Below are 16,913 nucleotides of genomic sequence, written 5' to 3'. Positions count from 1 at the left end.
AAACAGGCAAATAATAGCAAATAAATATATAATGTCAGGCAGATAAATGCCATAAAGAAAATTAAAAAGAGTAACAGACTAGACTAGAGAAAGATGGATAGAAAGGGGAGAAAGTGTGCTCCATGTAAAGGGAACAAGTACAAGGGACCTGCTAGTGGGGATGCAAAATGACAGCCCAGCTAGAAAGAAGGAGGCAGAGCAGTAGAAGATTAGGTTGGAGGGACAAGAGCTAGATCACGTGGGGCTTTGCAATCTTTAGTAAAAATTGCAGATTTTATTCTAGATGTGGTGAGAAGCAATTGGAGGGTTTGAATAGGGGAGTGATAAGAGTCTACTTTCTAAGTTTAAAAGATCACTCTGTCTACTGTTATGGAGGATTAACTGGGGTGAGAGTGACAAGGCTCAAGAGAGGAAGCAGAAAGATCGGTTAGGAGGCCTGAAACTGAAGGTGAGTGTCGCAAGGAGAAAAGTGGTCTGACTGGAGGGGAGGAAAAGGCTTCAGATTCCATTTATCTTGGGGACAGTCAACAGGGCCTGCTATTGGATCGAATGCCAGCCTGTGGGAAAAAGAAGACTCAAGTATTACTCCTAGGTTTGGAGCCTAAGGAACTAGACAAATGGACTATTTCCTGATCTAGGTAGATGGGAAGAAGAGTAGATTTAGAGGAGGTAATCATGAGTTCAGTTTTGCACATGTTAGATTCTGGATGCCTGGGACATTTAAGAGTAGTTTATTAAATAATGTGAGCTAGATTAACACAGATCCCTTCCCTGTCCCTTAATGATATCTTAGAACCCATAATTTTCTAGTCACTTTAAATTATTAAAAACATTCAGGCCACCCCTCTTAAAACACTCAGCTCTCCTAGTAGCCAGTCTTAGGCCCACTGACTCAGCATAGGGAGGAAGTACAATCTGCGTCTCCTTCCTGCACACTCTCCATGTTGTTATAGTTCCCACTGAGTTGAGGCTGGAAGGATGGATTTGGGACATGCAATTTCCCTCCTCTGTTAGTTGTAGGCCCTTTTCTCTGAGAACCTGAGACTGACTGTCCTTTAATGTCATCTAGGGCAGGTACCCAAATGTCTTACAGAATGCATATTTGAGTTCTTCAAAGGAATCTGCAAGAGCTTGACTAATTCTGAGGGCTCCACAGCACAGTCTCTGGTGTGGGACTATCAATTCTAGTCTTGTCTGCTCCGGAGCCCCTCAGTTCCCTCCCCAGCAATACACTTCATAGCCTGTACTACAGATGTGCCCTCACCAAGTAGGCCACCCACTTGAGTGGTGTACCAGCAAGAAGACTCAAGCCTGGATGTCTTTTGCACTGCTCATTGAACCCTCAGTAAGCTCAAGCATCCTTGTCACCCAAAAAAAAAAAAAAAAAAAAAAGGACATTGAGCACTGCTATCTCTCTGTAACTTTATTTTCCTTCTATTTAAATAGGCACAAAACAAATCAACAAATCCAATAAGCAGATAATTCAATCAGGGGATGAGTTGCCACACATCCTTTCTCAGATACGTCCCTAATTTTTGTAAGCAAATCTCAAAGTCCTTCTCATTTGCCTTCAGAAAATAATGCACTATCTCTTCCTCCTCCACAACACCATTCCTCAGTTAACTACTCACAACTCTAAAGATTGACTTAAATCTCCTTCCCCTTACAGCTATTTGTTTATCTAGGCTTGGGAAAAGGGGGATATTTGGGATAGGAGAGCTTTTGGCCATCACCTGTTAAAGCCTGAGAGCAGCCCCTCTGCATTGCACAACTCCAGGAATCCTTTCCCAGTGTATTCTGGAGTTGGGCAGTGCTGCAGCCTTTCCTGAGGATTCGTCTCATCTCAATTTGGTGCAGAGAGAAATGGGAGGTTATAATCTCTTTTCTTCAGCTTTGTGTTCCTACTTTTCAATTTTGGGATAACAGCAAAAGTCTCACTCAACATCCTGTTCCCCATCAAAGCATATACTGTATATCAAAAAGCAATTAAATATTTCAGTCTGAAGATTTAGAGAGAAATCAAGTAGAGAAAAAATTTGACAGTAATCAGCACATAAATAATATTTTAAACTACTGGACTAAATTAGATCACCAAAGATGTGTGTAAAAGATAGAGTGCTAAGGGTTAAGCTCAGGAACACCAGTTTTATGGAAGAAGAGAAAAATCTAACTAAGTATATAGAGAAGGAGTGAGCAGGGAGAAAAAAGGAAAATGAGGAAAGGGGGATCTCACAGAACTCAAGGGAAAAAAGTATTACATTTCAACATACAAAGAATGAAGAAATGCAAACTAGTGCAACCCTTGTGGAAAGCAATATGGAGATACCTTAAACAGATTCAAGTAGACCTACCATTTGATCCAGCAATCCCATTATTGGGCATCTACCCAGAAGAACAAAAGACATTCTATAAGAAAGACATCTGCACTCAAATGTTTATAGCAGCACAATTCATCACAAAGATGTAGAAGCATCCCAAATGCCCATCAATACATGAGTGGCTTAGTAAAATGTGGTATATGTATACCACGGAGTATTACTCAACTATAAGAAATAACGGTGATATAGACTCTCTTCCTGGAAAAAGTTGGAACCCATTCTACTAAGTGAAATATCCCAAGAATGGAAAAATAAGCACCACATGTACTCACCATCAAACTAGTTTCCCTGATCATCACCTAAGTGCACATTTGGGAATAACATCAACTGGGTGTCGGGCAGATGTGGGGGGGAGGGGAAGGGTGTATACCTACATAATGAGTGCAATGCACACCGTCTGGGGAATGAACACGCTTGAAGCTCTGACTCAGGGGGGTGGAGGGGCATGGGCAATATACATAAGCTAAACTTTTGTACCCCCATAATATGCTGAAGTCAAAAAAAAATTAAAAAAAAATGTAAATGGTTAAAAAAAAAAGAAATGCATCAAAAACTCTAAGGAGTAAAGTTTTGGACTAAGAATTGACAATGAATTTTGCAAAATGCTGGAGCTCTGGTGGCGCAATCAGTCAGCATGCAGTACTTGTATGAATTTTGCAAACTGAAGGCCATTAGTAGTAACCTTGATAAGATAGGAGGAAAAAAAGCCTAATTGGAGGAGTTAAGGAGATAAAATTTTAAAAGGTAAGGCATCTGATAAAATCATATAGCAGCTAGTATACCATGAAAGGCCACCAAAGGCCAGAGCTCCTATAGGTTGTGGCTTACCTAATGGGTAACAAGAAAGACTATCCATTAAAAAAAAGATAAAAGAAGCTAATACTTATTTTAGAGATAGTTTGAAGAAAGAATAGGTAGATATTAAAAAGAATCAAACTGAAATCTTAAGAATGGAAAATGGTTATTGAAATTGAAATGCTAGTATATTAACATTTATAGTTCTATACCTATATATAAATAATAGTTAAGTATTATATTAATCATAGTTTAAAAGAGAGTGAATTGGAAGATAGAACTAAGGTACTGAGAATAGTACACAGAGAAGAAGAGAGTGAAGATATTAAAAAGAAGAGCTGGGAATAGAATGAGGTCAAGTGAAATAGGAATTAGATAAGAGAGAATTCAGAGAATATTTTAAAAGATAATAATGGGTAATATTCCAGAAGAAAAGACATATAAGTCCTCCAATCAAAAGGATTCACTGAGATCTGAAATTATTAATAGATAACTTGAAAACAGATATACACACACATAAACACGCACGCATACACTCACATGTGCCAAACTCGGCATAGTAAACTGGCAAACAGGCATAAAAAGAAAATCATAAAGATGACCAGAGAAGCAGATCACCTGCAAGGAATCATGTGAACACTAGACTTCTCATCAGCAATAATATATGCCAGAATACAATAGAACAATATCATCAAAGGACTGACAGAAAATAACTATAAACCCATATGACACAACCAGCCAAATTATCACTTATGAGTGAGAATGAAATGAAGTCATTTTCATATATTCAAGAACATAGAAGCTCACTAAACACAGATCCTCAGTGAAAGAATTATTGAAGGGACATACTTCAGTGAAAATAAAACTCAAAAAAGAGTTAGAACCAGGGAGTATATGTAAAAAAATAAGTTGACAAAACATGATGGTAAATCTAAAGTATTAACTGTAAAGAAGAAAAAGGGAAGGGAGAAAAGAGGAAAAGAAGGAAGAAAAGAAAGGGAAGGAGAAAGTGAAGTGGAAGGAGAAATCTATTAGTGTGCTTTAAAATGAGTAGACCTAAAGCATTAGAAAAAAATAACTTAGTGACAAGGCTGGTAATTATGGATGAAGTTAATCTGACAAAAGGACAGAAGTCCTTTTCAATTTATTAAAATATATATATTTGAATATGTAGGCCAAAAAAAAAAGACAACTGTTAATATAATAGACATGCAACACACATCTTCTGAACCCATAGGGAAAATAAAAGAAAATCAGAAAACTGTATTCATCCAAAAGAAAGCAAGAAATGAGAAAACATGAAAGCAAATCAAAGCAATTTTTTAAAATGGAGGTCCAAAAAAATCTAAATATGTCACTTAACACAACACAATAATGAGTTACACTCAGATGTAATAAGAAAAGAGTTAGAAATTGGTACTTCCTTATGTGCACATATAGAAGCAACATTCATCATTGATCAGGCACGTGGGAGGGGAGAGGAAGGGATTCATACCCAATGGGTGCAATGCACACTGCCTGGGGCGTGGGCTTGTAGCTTTGAATCGAGCAGCGCAAAGGCAATTTATGTGACCAGAGCATTTGTACCCCCATAGTATTCTGAAATTAAAAAAAAAGAAAACTATTTTTTCAATAGTACATAACGTAGGCAATTTATATTAATACAAAAATAAAAAGTTAGTTATATCCTGAGGTTAAAAAAAAGAAAAGAGAATTTTTAAAATTTTTCTATGAAAAGTATAAGAAAAATAGGTAAATTCTATTAAGATATATACCTAAAATATGGTGACACACAGAAGAATTGAAATAAAGGAATTTTAAAACATATCAAGCAATTAACAACAAAACAAAATCTGATAAATTATTCAAATATGAGATAAGATAGAAGACAAAGAATGACATTCCATATTGATAGAGGAAATTTTTAACAAAGACTATGTAGTAGTCATGACCTTATAGCATAGCCTTAGAAATACATAACATAAAAACTGACAAAACAGCAAAGAAGAATTCAATACATTTACAATTAAATGGAGAGATTTTTATGTCTCTCATAAAATAAATAGATAAACAGACAAAAATTAGTAAGACTAGAGAAGCTTTGACACAATTTTAGACACAGAACCTTCCACCCAACAAGTACAGATGGAAAACCTATTAATTTGATCACCAACTCTGTCAACTAGAGAGTGTCTCAAATACCTCCAAAACACATTTTTAACATAATATAAATCACATTTTCTGAGCACAAGGCAACAAAATTAGAAATAACTAAAAGTTAATATATATACTTAGGAACTAAAAAGCATACTTCTTTTTTTTTTATTTCAGGATATTATGGGGGTATAAACATTTTGGTTACATGTAATGCATTTGCCTTGCCCAAGCCAGGGCTACAGGCTTGCCCTTCCCCCACACAGTGTGTTCCGCTTCCATTAGTTGTGAGTTTACCCGCCTCTACCTCCCCACCTGACTGGCACCTAATGAATATTACTACCATGTGAGCACCTTAGTGTTGATCAGTTAATACCAATTTGATGGAGAGTACATGTGATGTATGTTTTTCCATCCTTATGATACCTCACTTCGAAGGATAGGCTCAAGCTTTATTCAGGATAATACAAGAGGTGGTAGTTCACCATTGCTTTTTGCAGTTGAATAGTATTCCATGGTATACATATACCACATATTATTATTTATTTATTAATCCACTCATGTTTTGATGGGCACTTGGGTTGTTTTCATATCTTTGCAATTGTGAATTGTGCTGCTATAAACATTCTAGTGCAGATGATTTTATTATGGAATGTCTTTTTTTCCTTTGGGTAGATGCCTAGTAGTGGGATTGCTGGATCAAATGGTATTTCTGTTTTTAGCTCTTTGAGGTATCTGCAAATTACTTTCAAAAGGGGTTGTACTAATTTGGAGTCCCACCAGCAGTGTAAGAGTGTTCCAATATTTCCACATCCACACCAGCATTTGTTGTTCTGGGACTTTTTGGTAAAGGCCATTCTCACTGGAGTTAGGTGATATCTCATTGTAGTTTTGATTTGCATTTCCCTAATGATTAAAGATGTTGAGCACTTTTTTATGTTTGCTGGCCATTATTCTGTCTTCTTTTGAAAAGTTTCTGTTCATGTCCTTTGCCCATTTATTGATGGGGTTGTTTGATTTTTTTTTTTCTTGTTGATTTTCTTAAGGTCTATGTAGATTCTTGTTATGAGCCCTTTATCGGATGTGTAGAAAGCAAATATTTTCTCCCATTCTGTAGGTTGTCTATTCACTCTAATGATAGCTTCCTTGGCTGTACAGAAGCTTTTTAATTTGAGCAGGTCCCATTTGTTTATTTTGCTTTTGCTGCTGTGATTTAAAAAGCATACTTCTAAGTAATCAACAGGTTACAGAGGAAATTGTGAGAGAAAGTACAGAATATATAGAAATAAGTGAGAATAAAATCATTACATATCAAAACACTTAGGATAGAGCAAAATATCATTTAGAGAGAAATTATTAGAGTAAATGGTTTCAGTAGAAAGCATTCATTATCAAAAATAGATGAACTAAACATTGAGCTCAAGAAGGCAAAAAAGAAAGGGAATAATCCCAAAAGTAGAGCACAATAATAAAAATATAAGCAAAATTCAATGAAATAAAAAATATTTAAAGTGATCAACAAAAAATTTATGTTTTGAAAAAAAATTTTAAATAGAGAAAAGGAAAAGAACAAAAAAGAAACTTATAGGTACAGCAAAATTTCTTTAAAATCATAAAGAAATGCACTAAAAAATATATGGAAATACTGCAAAATGAACACTTCGTTAGCCTAGCCTGATCACCCATTTTACCTGAGGATTTAAAATTACACATGACAGTCAGAAAAACCTTATATCTTGAGGTAAGCTTGGAGGGGTGTGTGTAGCAATGAAAAGAGAATGGAAGGAAGAGAGGGAGGGACAGTTAGCCTTAACTGTTCTTAAAGCGATCAATAGTTCTGTTTAACACTGGTGCCTAAATTAAGTCTGAAGTCCATTTGCTCTAAATTGCTGACTTCCCAACAGAAACAATTTTAGTGCTGATTTTTACAAAGTTGATATGTACAAATGTGTAGTGACGCTTGCTGATATATAATCATGATGGGGAATTATCATTTTTCCACTGGTGAGAATAATCAGCAAACTGATTGTAACTTTTTAGATTGTTCCCCTTAAATTCCTTCTACGTCTTTTATTCAGTGAGCCAGTCCTTCTGAAGACAAGGTTCCCTTGCAAGCACTGTGACTTAAAAAAAAGAAGAAAAATGTTTCTCAGCATTCAATTTGCCTTCAGTTTTTATTTGACAATACAACACTTTTAAAAGAACACAATATAAGGAACCCAGAAATAAAACCATGTAGCTACAACCAACTGATCTTTGACAAAGCAGACAAAAATATACACTGGGGAAAGGATGCCCTACTCAATAAATGGTGCTGGGAAAACTGAATAGCCACATGCAGAATAATTAAACAGGACCCCTATCTCTCACCATATACAAAAATTAACTGACGATAGATTAAAGATTTAAATGTAAGGCATGAAACCATAAAAGTTCTAGTAGAAAACATAAGAAAAACTCTTCTACACATAGGCCTAGGCAAAGAATTTATGACTAAGACCCCAAAGGCAAATACAGCAGCAACTAAAATAAATAAATGAGACAATTAAATTAAAAAACCTTCTGCACAGCAAAGGAAATCGTCAACAGAGTATGCAGGCAACCTACAGAATGGGAGAAAATATTCACAAACTATACATCTGACAAAGGACTAGTTTCCATAACCCACAAAGAACTCAAACAAAATAGTAAGAAAAAAACAAACAACCCCATAATGAAGTGGGCGAAAGACATGAAGAGAATTTTTTCAAAAGTAGACAAATGGCCAAAAAACATGAAAAAATGGTCAATATCACTAATTATCAGGGAAATGCAAATTAAAATCACAATGAGATACGACCTTATCCCTGTCAGAATGGCTATGACTAAAAAGTCAAAACACAACAGATGCTGGCATGGATGCAGAGAAAAAGGTATGCTTATATACTATTGGTGGGACTGAAAATTAGTACAACAATACTATGGAAAACAGTATCGAGATTCTTCAAAGAGCTAAAAATAGACCTACCATTTGATCCAGCAATCCCACTACTGGATATCTATCCATAGGGAAAGAAATCAGTTTATAAAAAGACACCTGCACTCAAATGTTTACCACAGCACAATTCACAATTGCAAAGATATGGAATTAACTTAAGGGCCCTTCAATTCATGAGTGTATAAAGAAAATGTGGTGTATACACATATAGTATATATAGTATATTACATGTGACATACATAGTATGCTATATATAGCATATTTAGTATGTGTATACATGCACACACACACACACACACACACACCACGGAGTACTACTCAGCCATAAAAAGGAATGAAATATGTCATTTGCAGCAACTTGCATGGAACGGGAAACCATTATCCTAAGTGAAGTATCTCAGGAATAGAAAAGCAAACACCACATGTTCTCACTAATAAGTGGGAGCTAAACGATGGGTGCACATGGGCACAAAAAGAAGTAAAGGTCATTGGAAACAAAGAAGGGGGAGAGTGGGAGGGAGGTGAGGGATAAAAACTTACCTATTGGGTATAATGAACACTGTCCTGGTGGCGGCACACTGAAAGCCCTGACTTCAGCACTACAGAGTGTATCTGCGTAAAAAAAAACTTTTGTACCCCCTTAATATTTTGAAAATAAAACAAGTAATATAAGACTCGAATAAATGGAGAAATAAAGCCAATTAAAAGATAGGAAAATTCAACAATATAAAAATGTCAATTCTCCCCCAAGAAATTTATAAATTTAATAAAATTCAAATAAAAATCTCCAACAGGATTTTTTGTGGATCTTGACAAATCAATTCTATAACTCATATAAAAGTGAAAAGATCCAAGAAAAAATAACATATTACTAAACATAAAATTGTCAAGAGAGGAGACTCACCCTAAGAATTGCATTTGACGATCATGTCATTTAACTAAGTATAGTGACTGAACACATGTAGTACTGCACAGGAATAAACTAATCAGTGTGACAGAATTAAGAGCCTAGAGACATACCCTTATATGAAAACATTGAGCTCATAACAGATGAAGAATTCAACAAATGGTCTTGAAACAATCGAGTATCTTTATGTAAAAAAAAATTCCAGGTGAATTAAATATCTAAACATAAACTCTAGACTACTAGGAAAGAATGTAGGAGAAGAGATTTATTTTCTAGGCTTTCTTCTAAAAGAGCCAGAAAGATAGCAGAGTAGCGCAGCGCAAGTGTGCTGGGCCCATAAAAGAGCCAGAAAACACCAAACATAAATGTTGACTAACAAAAATTCAAAAATTCTTTTTTTTTATTTCAGCATATTATGGGGATACAAAAGTTTAGGTTATGTATATTGCCCTTGCCCCCGCACCCCCCCCTCGAGTCAGAGCTACAAGCATGTCCATTCCCCAGACAGTGCACATCGCACTCATTATGTAGGTATACACCCATCCCCTCCCCGCCCCCACATCTGCCCAAGACCCGATTAGTGTTATTCCCAAATGTGTACTTACGTGAGGATCAGGGAAACCAATATGCTGGTGAGTACATGTGGTGCTTATTTTTCCATTCTTGGGATACTTCACTTAGTAGAATGGGTTCCAACTCTATCCAGGAAAACATAAGAGATTCTATATCACCATTATTTCTTATAGCTGAGTAATACTCCATGGTATACATATACCACATTTTATTAATCCACTCATGTATTGATGGGCACTTGGATTGTTTCCACATCTTTGCGATTGTGAATTGTGCTGCTATAAACATTCGGGTGCAGATGTCTTTTTTATAGAATGACTTTTGTTCTTTTGGGTAGATGCCCAATAATGAGATTGCTGGATCGAATGGTAGGTCTACTTGAATCTGTTTAAGGTATCTTCATATTGCTTTCCACAGAGATTGCACTAGTTTGCAGTCCCACCAGCAGTGTATGAGTGTTCCTCTCTTTCTGCATCCACGCCAGCATTTATTGTTATGGGACTTTTTGATAAAGGCCATTCTCACTGAAGTTAAGTAATATCTCATTGTGGTTTTGATTTGCATTTCCCTGATGACTAGAGATGCCTAGCATTTTTTCATGTTTCTTGGCCATTCTTTTATCTTCCTTTGAAAAATTTCTATTCATGTCCTTTGGCCAGTTTTTTATAGGGTTGTTTGATTTTTTTCTTGCTGATTCTCCTGAGTTCTAAATAGATTCTAGTTATCAGTCCTTTATCGGATGTGTAGCATGCGAAAATTTTTTCCCATTCTGTAGGTTGTCTGTTTGCTCTTGTGACTGTTTCTTTGGCTGTGCAGAAGCTTTTTAATTTAATCAGGTCCCATTTATTTATTTATTTTTGTTGTTGCTGTGATTGCCTTTAGAGTCTTCGTCATACATTCTTTGCCTAGGCCAATGTCTATAAGAGTCTTTCCTACTTTTTTCTTCTAGAATTCTAATAGTTTCACACCTAAGGTTTAAGTCTGTTAACCACCGTGATTTGATTTTTGTGAGAGGTGAAAGCTGTAGGTCCTGTGTCAGTCTTCTGCATGTGGCTACCCAGTTTTCCCAGCACCATTTATTGAATAAGCATTCTTTTCCCCAGAGTATGTTTTTGTCTGCTTTGTCAAAGATTAGATGGCTATATGAGGATGGTTTTATATCTGGATTTTCTGTTCTGTTCCACTGGTCCTTGTCCCTGTACTTGTGCCAATACTATGCAGTTTTAATAACCACGGCCTTGTAGTATAGTTTGAAGTCTGGTAAATTAATACCTCCCTTGCAAGAGCTATCAGGCAAGAGAGCAGAATCAAGGGTGTCCAAATAGGGACAGAAGAGATCAAACTGTCACTTTTTGCTGATGATATGATATTATATCTAGAAAACCCCAAGGATTCAACCAAGAGACTCCTGGAATTGATAAATGAATTCAGTAAAGTCTCAGGATACAAAACCAATACACACAAATCAGAGGCATTCATATATGCCAATAACAGTCAAACGGAGTACCAAATTAAGGACTCAATACCCTTCACAACAGCAACAAAGAAATTAAAATACATAGGAATATATTTAACTAAGAAGGTAAAAGACCTCTACAGGGAGAACTATGAAACACTGAGGAAGGAAATCGCAGAGCATGTAAACAGGTGGAAAACCATACCATGCTCATGGTTCGGAAGAATCAACATTGTTAAAATGTCTATACTACCCAAAATGATCTACAGATTCAATTCAATCCCTATTAAATTACCAACATCATTTTTTACAGATATAGAAAAAAAATTTTACACTTTGTATGGAACCAGAGAATACCCCATTTAGCAAAAGCAATTTTAGGCAATAAGAACCAAATAGAAGGTATTAATTTACCAGACTTCAAACTATACTACAAGGCCGTGGTTATCAAAAATTCTTATTGACAAAATAACACTACATACAAAGTTAAAAGATAAGAGGCAGACTGAGAAAAAATATTTGCAATGTGCATAACTATCATTGTTTTCAGTACTGAGAATATAAATAAAATCCCACAATCAGAAACAAAAAGGAGAGATATTGAGTTAAGGATAAGAATAAACAATTGGCAAAATAGAAATAATGAATACCTAATAAACCCAAGAAAAGTTACTAGATCTCATTAATGATCAAAAATATAATATAAAAATGAGACACTACTTTTCTCAAAATATGTTGGCAAAAATTTTAAAGCCTGGCAATATCAAGTATTTACTGGAATGTTTGGCGATATGGGAACTCTCATTCTCCGAATTTGTTAGTATTAAACTAAATATGTGCATACCCTATAAATTCTACTTCTGGTTATAAATCCTAGACAAAAGTCTTACATATGTACGTAGAAATATAAGTACAAGGATGTTGTGGCATCATTTTTAATAATAAAAAATAAATTAAGCAGTTTAAAATGAATTAAGTACTGTACATGTTTCTATGTGTGTATAATTGAGGAAAGGTCTTAAACCATGGTGTTAAATGAAACAAGCCAGATTCAAAATGGTATTTGCAGATACAAAATGATATTAAAAGATGACATATGCAAAGTAAGCAAAAAAAAATATTTAAACCCACCAGATTGCTTATGGGTCCACATGTATATGAAAATCACTTTTAAAATTATTAAATGCACATTGAACTCCAAAGAGCAGAGGAAAGGGAATGAACCTGGGATTGATAGTTCAAAGGGATGTTAACCATCCCTGTAAGATTTTCTTTTTTAAAAGAAAAATTGGTAGCAAATGTAACAAATGTTACATTATAGGTGGCATGACTATTTTTTGAGTATTTTAAAAAATATCTTAAAGTAAAAAGAAAGCAAATAAAATAAATATACTGTGTAACTCTAAGAAGACAGGTCACCTTGGCAAATTTGGCTGTGGATCACCAATGTGTCCACCTGCATAAGATCCAACCCTTCTTGCAATATGTCCTGTCTTTTGAAAAATTTCTGGGACTCTCTAAAGGAGTGACTACACATCCTTATCCACTAGTCCATGAGAACAAATCTTCTTTGGTTTCTTGTATTTCGTCCACTGTCCATGAGGCTTTTTGAGTTAGCTCCACTTACTAGCATGGCTAATGCCCTTCCTTGTCAAGAATGCTGCCTCTGGATATTAAAAAAGCCGCTGATCCTCAGTGTCCTGTGGTTCAGGACTGGCGATCTCATACTCCACCCTGATACTTATCTGAAACCCAAAATAGCACAGTCTCATAACAAACCTCAATAAAATTGCTGTTTAGTCATCTGTGAACAAGATGCATATGCTTACACACTCAAGGAATAGTTTTCAACATTAGTGCAACCCAACTTCATACTTAGAAAGCAAATGGTTTTCTTCTGTGTAGGTTTTCTCATTCTCACATGGAGCAGTTTGGTTACTCAGAGTCGTAGTGTATCAAATATTTCCTTTTCAAACCTTTTTCACATGATCTCTGCTTTACTTTTTCATGCTTGGCCCTTTCTAGTGGTTTCCCAGAACAAAAGAACAAACTTCTCCCAATGCTACTTATTATTTCACCTCTTGCTAGAGTGAAAACTCTTTGTAACTTTGAAATTATTACTCCTAGCTTCACTGAGTTTTCAAAATCTTATTTGGGCTAAGGCACAAAATGTCATATGATCACTCCCTCCCCCCCCCCCCCGAGAAATCTCTTTTGTTCACTCTCCCAAATCTTGTGACATTTTATCAAATGACTATATTTCAACTCTTTTCTAAATGACCTATGAGCAAAGAGTAAATTTTTAATTTATTGTAATAGTCTTTATAGTCACTGTTAGCTCACAATTCATAAATGTTTATCTATAATAATTATGTGAAATTAACATTTGATACTAACTGAAAACTCGTATCTAAATATTAATAATTCCTAATACTGCATGCCATCCCCCACTACTCCACGTACCTACCGTTTATGTGAAGTTGTGAGTATATTGATGCCTCCAGCTTTGTCCTCTAGCCTTCTGGAGAAAAACAACAGAGGGGTTGATTTATCATATTTCATTGCAGCTTCCTTCTTAGGAGTGAGAGTGGTCAAGTGGTCTCAGGAATTCTTTGCCTCTCCTGCTATAAAGAATGATTTCAGGAACTTGAACTTTGTATTGCATTGATTTGTTAGAGTTCTTTTCAAAACCCACCAATATGCTGCAATTAAAGTGTCCTTTGGCTTTCCACAGGGTTCTGGTCCCATGCTCTGATCGGCTATATTCATTTATGTTCATTCAAAACCTAAGTGGCACATGTGCACATTTAGTAGTAACATTCATCAGGTGTCGGGCAGGTAGGAGTGGGGAGGAGAGGATGGGTATATTCAGACCTACTGGGTGCAGTGCGCACTGTCTTCGGGATGGATAGGCTTGAAGATCTGACTTGGGTGGGGCAAAGGCAATATATGTAACCTAAACATTTGCACCCCTGTAATATGCTGAAATAAAAAAATAAATAAATATTTAAAAAATAAATTTAAAAAAATCTTAAATGGCATAATTTCCTATCTCTTTTGTGGTCAGATTTTTCTGCATTTTCTAAAATTTTTTATTTTAAGTTTATTTTAAGTTTGCATTAATTGAAAAATCAATTAATGCAAATATGGATTTATCATAAAAAGTAGAATTCCTAAAGTAAGATAGCTTAAGATATTTTTGAAGTAAGGCAAGAAATATAACTAAGTAATGGGGACCTAGAAGAAGGTAGAATGGAAGGTGAAAAATAGAACAGAAATATCATTGGATTAGTGACTGAAATAGGAAGAAAAGTAAAAGAAGCAAAATTTAAATTAAAATAAGCATTACTAACTCTTGAAGAGTTTTAAATTCTCATAAAAATTGAAAAGAAAAGAAAGGGAGTCTAAACTCAACTCCATTTTGCCCACTCCAAAGATATCCACCATGAAAGATTTAGGACTCTAGAAGAGGATCAGGAAATTTAAGCTCTTAGGATTTCTTATTTGTTGTTATAACATCCTTGCTCTGCCCTATTCCAGTATCTCTGGGAAATGTGCAAATAAGAACGTTTGACTCTATGTCCTAAGAAAATCATGTTAGCTTGTGTTAGTATTTTAGCAAAGGATGTGTCTTAGTCAGTTCAGGCTGCTATAACAGAATGCCGTAAATTAGGTGACTTAAACAACAAATATCTATGTTCCACTGTCTGGAGGCTGGGAATTCTAAAATTGAGGTGCTTAGTGATTCCATTCCTGGTAAGAGCTCTTATTCTGGTTTTCAGACAGTTGCCTTCTTGGTGTACCCTCATATAGCAGAGAGAAACCATCTCTCTCATGTCTCTTCTTATAAGGGCGCTAATCCCATTCATAAGGGTTCTACCTTCATAAACTAATCAGCTCCAAATACCATCACATTTGGGATTAGGCCTTCAACATGAATTTTAGAGGGACACAAACATTTAGTCCACAGCAAGATGTAAGCCTAATATATGAATTCCTTTTCTCTCTCTTAGTTCTGCTATTCTTTAGTATCCTAAAATATCTGGAAGATTTCCTGTAACATATGTTATTGCCCAAGCCAGCTTTAGAACTCTGATTAAACTAAAGAGATTATCAGAAAGAAAAACATAGAAAAATTACCATGACAAGAATCTAAAAACTTATAAATAAACTTTCTATACTGTAAAAGAAAAAATACAATGAGAGCTGGCATGATGGTAAGGATTTGAAAGGAAGAGAATAGTGTAAGAGAGAGACGTTCATTAGTCTAGTCCTTTCTGCCCATGGATGCTGCCAAGGAAGTCTCTGTTCCCACTGCGTCACGTGTAAGTCAGAGTCCCTAAAGAGCCCGAACAGCTGTGGAAGCTCTTCATTGGGCGGTTGAGCTTTGAAAAAACCAATGAGAGTCTGAGGAGCAATTTTTAGCATGGGGGAGGCTCACAGACTGTGTGGTAATGAGAGATCCAAACGTCGAGTGCTCCAGGGGCTTTGAGTTTGCCACATATGCCACCATGGAGGAGGTGGACGCAGCAGTGAGTGCACGGCCACACAAGGCAGACGGAAGAGTTGTGAAACCGAAGAGAGCTGCCTCCAGAGAGGATTCTCAAAGACGAGGTGCCCACTTAACTGTGAAAAATATCTTTGTTGGTGGCATTAAAGAAGATACTGAAAAACATCACCTAAGAGACTATTTTGAACAGTATGGGAAAATTGGAGTGATTGAAATCATGACTGACCGAGGCAGTGGCAAGAAAAGGGGCTTTGCCTTTGTAACCTTTGATGACTATGATTCTGTGGATAAGACTGTCATTCAGAAATACCATACTGTGAATGGCCACAACTGTGAAGTAAGGAAAGTCCTGTCCAAGCAAGAGATGGCCAGTGCTTCATCCAGCCAAAGAGGTCAAAGTGATTCTGGAAACTTTGGTGGTGGTAGTGGAGGTGGTTTTGGTGGTAATGACAAATTTGGCCATGGAGGAAACTTCAGTGGTCATGGTGGCTTTGGTGGCAGCCATGGTGGTAGTGGATATGGTGGCATGGGGATGGCTACAATGTATTTGATAATGATGTGATGGAAGTAATTTTGGAGGTGGTAGAAGCTACAATGATTTTGGCAATTACAACAAGCAATCTTCAAATTTGGACCCATGAAGGCAAGAAACTTTGGAGACAGAAACTCTGGCCCCTGCGGTGGTGAAGGCAAAAACTTTCCCAAACCACAAACCCAGGTGGTTATGGCAGTTCCAGTAGCAGCAATAGCTATGGCAGTGGCAGAAGGTTTTAATTACCACCAGGAAACAAAGCTTAGCAGGAAAGGAGAGCCACAAAAGTGACAGGGAAGCTACAGGTTACAACAGAATCTGAACTCAGCCAAGAACAGTGGTGGTAGAGCCTAGCTGCTACAAAAAGACATGTTTCAGACAATACTCACGTGTATGGGCAAAAAACTCAAGGACTATATTTGTAACTAATTGCATAACAGGTTATTTTAGTTTCCTTTCTGTGGAAAGTATAAAGCATTCCAACAGAAGGTTTTAAGGTAGATTTTCTTTTGCACCCATGTTGTTGATTGCTAAATGTAATAGTCTGATCGTGATGCTGCATAAATGTGTCTTTTTTTTTTTAATGCTCTATGTAAAGTTAGTCTACTCTGAAACTATTTTGGTAAACTTT

The 16,913-nt window shown here is 36.1% G+C and overlaps 1 pseudogene; it reads left to right on the top strand.

The window, feature by feature from the left end:
• LOC138395647 (heterogeneous nuclear ribonucleoprotein A1-like) overlaps positions 1 to 16,524 on the top strand; it is a 59,935-nt pseudogene extending 43,411 nt beyond the window's left edge.
• Positions 16,525 to 16,913: the final 389 nt, after the last annotated feature.

The sequence above is a fragment of the Eulemur rufifrons genome, chromosome 15 (genome assembly GCF_041146395.1).
Source record: "Eulemur rufifrons isolate Redbay chromosome 15, OSU_ERuf_1, whole genome shotgun sequence".
Lineage (NCBI taxonomy): Eukaryota > Metazoa > Chordata > Mammalia > Primates > Lemuridae > Eulemur > Eulemur rufifrons.
This window is presented reverse-complemented; position numbering and strand designations above follow the sequence as displayed.